Genomic DNA, 8,252 nt, shown 5'->3' with positions numbered 1-8,252 from the left:
AATTCCTTGACCATCTTAAATTGCACATTATATAACGTACATAATACAGAATTTCCTTAATTTTCCTGTAAATTTCCTAAGTGTTGAGTGTTTAGCGTGGGAACCCTTACACCGTGATTAGTTCATTTTATCACTCTCTTTAAAACCTTACCCATAGGAGATCTACAATAGGAAGAGAGAGGGTATGGCAACAGGAGGGGAGGAGAAGTACTGGGAGTGAGAGGATAGGGAAAGAAAGAAGGTAAGTGAACAGCAGGATAAGAGGCAGGGGAGTGTGGGTGAAGCATGGAAATCAAGAATGGAAAGAAATGTAAGGAATAAGAGAGACACTGTGCAGGAAAAAGCTATGTGGTACAGTTTACGGGGGGGGGGGGGAAGGATTGGGAAGTGTTATAGTAGTGGTGTTTGGTTGGGGTCATTGAGTCCCACTGTCTCCACTGGGGTGGAAACTGTTATGTTGGGGCGGCATCATCATCATGTTTTTCTTTTCAGTAATCCCCTCTTGTTATGCTTTATTGGTGCAGGAGATGTTAGGTTGTGCCCAAAAAGCCCTTCTTTGTGTTCTTGCTAAAATGGGAGGTATGGTGTTGGGGCTGCTAAGCTCCTGTTTTTATTAGGGCAGGAGGTACTGTGTAGGGGCTGCCAATCCCTTCTTGTTATTTTTGTGATTTGAATTGGTTTATGAATAATCTCAGCTAATTTACTAATACTCAACTCTTGAGTATTAGTAAATTAGCTGAGAAGGTTGATTGCAAATGTTTTTTTGATAATAGGCTTTAAATGTATTTACCATTTAAATAAGACCAATTAATAACATTTGAAGAATCTCTGGAAAGCTTCATCTAAAGTAATTCTTTGAAAGTGAATTTTGCTTCTTTATATGATGGTACTATATAATAACAACTTTCTCCCTTCTTCATCCCTGTGGTCCATCCAACTTATTTTATCTGACTTATAGAGGCCAGCTCTAGGGCCTTCCCTCTTTTGTGTCCTACTCATATGTAAACAGGAAGTTGCATCAGAGGAGGCAGAATGAGACATAGGAAGAACCCTGGATCTGGCCTGTATGAGTTGCTGCCAGTGCCAATAAAGTAAGATGGGAGGATGACTGGAAGGCAGAGAGAGGGAGGATCCCTTGCTGCTACTTCCTTCTGTCTTCTCTTGCCAGGGTTTCCTGTCCATTTCAAATGTCTTCTCTTTATGTCCACCATCCATCTCCCCACTCTGTGCCTCTTTCTTTCCCCATATTCAGTATCTCCCTTCTCTGCGTCCCCATCTTCCCCTGTCCAGCATTTCCCCTCTGTGTTCATATTCCTTCATCCATCATCATCCCTCTCTGTCCTTATCTCCACCACCCATGTCCAGAATTACCCCTCTGTGTCCCTAAGGGCCCCCCCATGTCCAACATCTCCCTTCTGTGTCTATACATACATCTCATGTCTAGTATTTTCTCTCTGTGCCCATATCCTTCCCCCCCATGTCCAACATTGCCCCTCTGTGTTCATATGCCCCCACCCATGTTCAGCCTTACTCCTCTGTTTCCAAATGCCCCCAAGTGTCCAGAATTGCTCCTTTAGTGCCTCAGTGTCCCCATCCATGTCAGCAATGATCTACTGTGTCCCTATACCATCCTTGTCCAGCATCTCCCCTTTGTGTCCCTGTTCCTGTGCTTCCCCCATAGACAGCATCTCCTCTCTATGTCTGTATACCTCTCCATGTCCAGCTTCTCCCCTTTCTCTCCCCCTCCAATATGGTCCAGTATGTCCCTCTCCTCTCCAACCTCCCCCTCTCTCTTCTCTTCTGCAACCCCCCCCCCCCCCCCAAGTCCAGCATCTCACCCTCTCTCCAGCTATGAGTTCATCATTTCTCCTCTTACTTTTCCCTACAGTAGCCCTCAATGTAGCCTACACACTGTTATCCTCACTGCAGTTGTTGGGGCGGGGTAAGGGCAGAACATAGATTGGGGCATGGGTGCATCAGGTACCAGGTTTTTCTTTTTCTAAAAGTTAGTAATCCAAACTTCCCCCTCCCCATTTGCCTATATGAATCCCTAAGCATAAGAGAACTGTTTTTGTTTAAACTCTGATGTAAGAAATTATGTTTGCATTTGATATACTGTTTTATTTGATGAGCTAATACAGATTACATTTAAAAAATAAAGTTGTAACCCTAGTGCCCACCCATCCTACCTTTCTCTCACCCAAAAATTGTTTTCTGGCTATGCCACTGCAACATATGCACCATCAAAACATGATGAGTATTTTTCTACTAGTTGGGATTCTATTAGAGTGTATAATGACCAGTTGCATGCATAAATGACTAGAATATTTCCATTTGTATTCCTGCTGCCTAAAACTAGGCAGATCCTTACAGAATTCCCCCAGTATGCATGTATATTTTACAAATTTACAAGGTTACCCATATTTTTTTATATGATTTGTGCCCATGGAGTTACTGGGATTTCAGTGTCAACTTTCTTATCGTACTGCAGTTTTCCCCTTATTTGATATTCTGGGCAGATACTACCAAATAGGGGGAAAATTCTCTTATATGGAAGGCTGAGCCCCATTTGGTTGGGATGCCACTAGACTGCTGGGCTTTTGGGGAGGGGAGTCTAGGGTCATCTCAGGGGGCAGGGGGATCAGATGATTGGGGGTAAATAGAGGATTTTTTTTGGTGGGGGGGGGGGGGGAAATGATCTTTCTCACAGCAGATATTTTTCTGAAATGTCTCTTTTCCTGTCTGTGGGTGAGCTAAACACTACTTATACACTTACAGGAAGGGGGACATTTTAGCAATGAGCTGTAGATTACTAACATGGTGTGCATTGATTACTGCTGTGTTAAAAAGTGTGTGATGTCTGTGCTGTTCTAAGCAAAGTGATGGTCACAAACGGGCTTATTTTCGAAAGTGATCGCCGGCCATCTTCCGACATAAATCGGGAGATGGCCGGCGATCTCTCAAAAGCGGCAAAATCGGTATAATCGAAAGCTGCTTTTTTGACACCATCGCCGCTTTCCTGTCGCCGAGCCAGGAAAAGTTCAAGGGGGCGTGTCAGCGGCGTAGCGAAGGCGGGACATGGGCGGGCATGGGCGTGGCTACCAGATGGCCGGCTTTCGCGGATAATGGGGAAAATAAGCAGCGTTAATCAGTATTTCGCCGGGTTTACTTTGTCCTTTTATTTTCATGACCAAGCCTCAAAAAGGTGCCCCAACTCACCAGATGACCACCGGAGGGAATGGGGGATGGCCTCCCCGTACTCCCTCAGTGATCACCAACCCCCTCCCACACTAAAAAAAATAAAAATAAAAACCTTTTTTGCCAGCCTGTATGCCAGCCTCAAATGTCATACCCAGCTCCCTGACAGCGATATGCAGGTCCCTGGAACAGTTTTTGTTGGTTGCAGTGGACTTCAGGCAGGCGGACCCAGGCCCATCCCCCCCCCTACCTGTTACACTTATGGTGGTAAGTGTTGAGTTCTCCAACCCCCCCCCCCAAAACCCACTGTACCCACATGTAGGTGCCCCCCTTCACCCATAAGGACTATGGTAGTGGTGTAGAGTTGTGGGGAGTGGGTTTTGGGGGGATTTGGGGGGCTCAGCACCCAAGGTAAGGGAGCTATGCACCTGGGAGGTATTTGTATATATTTTTTTAATTTTTAGAAGTGCCCTCTAGGGTGCCCAGTTGGTGTCCTGGCATGTCAGGGGGACCAGTGCACTACAAATGCTGGCTCCTCCCACGACCAAATGCCTTGGATTTCGCCGGGTTTGAGATCGCAGGCATTTTTTTCCATTATCGCTGAAAAAGAAAACTGGCCATCTCAAACCCGGCAAACTCTGGCATTTTGCTGGGCCAAACCGTATTATCAAAAGAAAAGATAGCCGGCCATCTTTTTGATAATGCGGTTTGGCCAGCTGTTTGCGGCACCGCAAAAATAGATCGCCGGCAATCTATTTCGCCGGCGCCGTTCGATTATTCCCCTCAAAGCTTCAACAGCCAGTATGCACCATTCCCATGTAAAACTTCATCAGTAGACTCTCAATTATTATTATTATTATTATTTATTGCATTTCTTCACACCTATTTGCAGGCTCAATGTGGCTTACAGAGTTTTGTTATGACATAGTCATTCCAGGATATCAGATACAATAGGTAATGTCCAAAGATTAAGTAAGGAGCGAGAAGGAAGGTGTTAGGTAGGTTAGTATGGAAGGTGGACATTTATAACTGGGTGGGTTGGTGAGGTGGTTTTGTAAGGCCTTGTTGAAGAGGTGTCTCTTCAGAGATTTGTGAAAGTTAGGTATTTCGTCAATGGTTTTCAGGGCTGTAGGTAATGCATTCCACAACTGCGTGCTCATGTAAGAGAAGGTACACTTCTGAATCTGAATCCAACTCTTCTTTAATGTAGCAATCATAGCAAATAAAGAAAATCAGCTTACAGTTCAGTTGCTTGGAAAGAATAGTTGCCTTCTGCGAAACAGAGTGTGTATGTAGCCACCTCAGAGGCAAGGAGATGGCCAGAACCTCAGCCCAGCTAAGAGGAAAAGCTGTAATACTCAAAGGAAAAGTGTAGATAAACTTGGAAAAATTACCTGGGTAAAAATGGTAAATGATTTTGATGGAATCACAGTAGATTAAGGAGGGATCAGCCCCAGAACACCTGCTGATCACAAAGGTATGCTAGGAATACTGGAATTATTTATCATAGCCCCTCAGGGGGAGAGAGTAGGGCTGGCCCTGGCCCATAGCTAAGGGAAAGCTCATAAGCATTGTTGCCAGGGTTGCAGTCTTCCCGCAACACTGGGCGGGTTTTCTGCGAGCAGCTGCGGAAATTTTCGGCAGCTGCAGGGTGCGGGTTTGGGCTTTTTTCCTGTGGCCGCTGTGCGCTTTTTTCCGTGGCTTCTATTGGTCCAATTTGGTCTAATAGAAGCTTTCCCGGGGCTTCTATTGGTCCGATGTGGTTGACGTCAGGGACGGGGTTAATGACGTCAGTGGTGACATCAGGGGGCGGGGTTAATGACGTGGAAGGCGGGGCTGGTGACATGAGGGGCGGGGTTGGTGATGTGGGAGGCGGGGTTGGTGACGTGGGAGGCGGGATTTGACTTTGGGCGTGATGTACTTAGGAACAACAAACATAGTTTGAAATGTCTATATGCGAATGCCAGGAGCCTAAGAAATAAGATGGGGGAGTTGGAATATATTGCACTAAATGAAAAATTAGATATAATAGGCATCTCTGAGACCTGGTGGAAGGAGGATAACCAGTGGGACACTGTCATACCGGGGTACAAATTATATCGTAGTGATAGGGTGAATCGGATTGGTGGAGGGGTAGCATTGTATATTAACGAGAGCCTTGAATCAAATAGATTGAAAATTCTGCAGGAAACAAAACACTCCTTGGAATCACTGTGGATTGAAATTCCATGTGCAAAGGGGAAAAGGATAGTGATAGGAGTGTACTACCGTCCGCCTGGCCAGGACGAACAGACGGATGCGGAAATGTTAAAGGAAATCAGGGACGCAAACAAACTGGGCAACACAATAATAATGGGGGATTTCAATTACCCGCATATAGACTGGGTTAATGTAACATCTGTACACGCAAGGGACATAAGATTTCTTGATGAAATCAAGGACAGCTTCATGGAACAGCTAGTTCAGGAGCCGACAAGAGAAGGAAAAATACTAGACTTAGTCCTTAGTGGTGCTCATGATCTAGTGCAGGGGGTAACGATATGAGGGCCGCTTGATAACAGTGATCATAATATGATCGGTTTTGATATTGGCATTGAAGGAAGTGAAACTAGGAAATCAAGTACGCTAGCGTTTAACTATAGAAAAGGTGATTACGACAAAATGAGAAAAATGGTGAAAAAAAGACTGAAAGGAGCAGCTCGCAGAGTAAAAAACTTGCATCAGGCGTGGATGCTGTTTAAAAACACCATCCTGGAGGTTCAGGACAAATATATTCCACGTATTAGAAAAAAGGGAAAAAAGACTAAACGTCAGCCGGCGTGGCTAAACAGTAAGATAAAGGAAATCATTAGAGCCAAAAAACAATCCTTCAGAAAGTGGAGAAGAGAACCAACTGAAAGTAACAGGATAGATCATAAGGAATGCCAAGCCAAATGCAAAGCGGAGATAAGGAGGGCAAAAAAGGACTTTGAGAAGAAATTAGCGTTGGAAGCAAAAATACTTAGTAAAAATTTTTTTAGATACATTAAAAGCAGGAAACCGGCCAAAGAGTCGGTTGGGCCGCTGGACGAAAATGGTGTTAAAGGGGCGATCAAGGAGGACAAAGCCGTAGCGGAGAAATTAAATGAATTCTTTGCTTCGGTCTTCACCGAGGAGGATTTGGGGGGGACACCGGTGCCGGAAAGAATATTTGAAGCGGGGGAGTCGGAGAAACTAAACAAATTCTCTGTAACCTTGGAGGATGTAATGGGTCAGTTCAGCAAGCTGAAGAGTAGTAAATCACCGGGACCTGATGGTATTCATCCCAGAGTATTAATAGAACTAAAAAATGAACTTGCGGAGCTACTGTTAGAAATATGCAATCTGTCCCTAAAATCAAGTGTAGTACCGGAAGACTGGAGGGTAGCCAATGTTACTCCGATTTTTAAGAAGGGTTCCAGAGGAGATCCGGGAAATTATAGACCGGTGAGTCTGACGTCGGTGCCGGGCAAGATGGTGGAGGCTATTATTAAGAATAAAATTGCAGAGCATATACAAAAACATGGACTGATGAGACAAAGTCAGCACGGATTTAGTGAAGGGAAGTCTTGCCTCACCAATCTAATGCATTTTTTTGAGGGGGTAAGCAAACATGTGGACAATGGGGAGCCGGTTGATATTGTATATCTGGATTTTCAGAAGGCGTTTGACAAAGTGCCGCACGAAAGACTCCTGAAGAAATTGCAGAGTCATGGAATCGGAGGTAGGGTATTATTATGGATTAAGAACTGGTTGAAAGATAGGAAGCAGAGAGTAGGATTGCGTGGCCAGTATTCTCAGTGGAGGAGGGTAGTTAGTGGGGTCCCGCAGGGGTCTGTGCTGGGTCCGTTGCTTTTTAATGTATTTATAAATGACCTAGAGATGGGAATAACTAGTGAGGTAATTAAATTCGCCGATGACACAAAATTATTCAGGGTCGTCAAGTCGCAGGAGGAATGTGAACGATTACAGGAGGACCTTGCGAGACTGGGAGAATGGGCGTGCAAGTGGCAGATGAAGTTCAATGTTGACAAGTGCAAAGTGATGCATGTGGGTAAGAGGAACCCGAATTATAGCTACGTCTTGCAAGGTTCCGCGTTAGGAGTTACGGATCAAGAAAGGGATCTGGGTGTCGTCGTCGATGATACGCTGAAACCTTCTGCTCAGTGTGCTGCTGCGGCTAGGAAAGCGAATAGAATGTTGGGTGTTATTAGGAAGGGTATGGAGTCCAGGTGTGCGGATGTTATAATGCCGTTGTATCGCTCCATGGTGCGACCGCACCTGGAGTATTGTGTTCAGTACTGGTCTCCGTATCTCAAAAAAGATATAGTAGAATTGGAAAAGGTACAGCGAAGGGCGACGAAAATGATAGTGGGGATGGGACGACTTTCCTATGAAGAGAGGCTGAGAAGGCTAGGGCTTTTCAGCTTGGAGAAGAGACGGCTGAGGGGAGATATGATAGAAGTGTATAAAATAATGAGTGGAATGGATCGGGTGGATGTGAAGCGACTGTTCACGCTATCCAAAAATACTAGGACTAGAGGGCATGAGTTGAAGCTACAGTGTGGTAAATTTAAAACAAATCGGAGAAAATTTTTCTTCACCCAACGTGTAATTAGACTCTGGAATTCGTTGCCGGAGAACGTGGTACGGGCGGTTAGCTTGACGGAGTTTAAAAAGGGGTTAGATAGATTCCTAAAGGACAAGTCCATAGACCGCTATTAAATGGACTTGGAAAAATTCCGCATTTTTAGGTATAACTTGTCTGGAATGTTTTTACGTTTGGGGAGCGTGCCAGGTGCCCTTGACCTGGATTGGCCACTGTCAGTGACAGGATGCTGGGCTAGATGGACCTTTGGTCTTTCCCAGTATGGCACTACTTATGTACTTATGTACTTATGTTGCTCTTCTTTGAACATTTTCTAATTCTGCTATATATTTTAAACAACATAAGTATTTATACAAGGTCATAAGATGTACCATGGAAATACTGCAGGGATAAAAAACTAAAATAAAAGCCTGGTGATCATACCCAT

This window comes from Microcaecilia unicolor, unplaced genomic scaffold, assembly GCF_901765095.1.
Source record: "Microcaecilia unicolor unplaced genomic scaffold, aMicUni1.1, whole genome shotgun sequence".
NCBI lineage: Eukaryota > Metazoa > Chordata > Amphibia > Gymnophiona > Siphonopidae > Microcaecilia > Microcaecilia unicolor.
The sequence above is the reverse complement of the archived record's forward strand: the minus strand, read 5'-3'. Positions refer to the sequence as shown.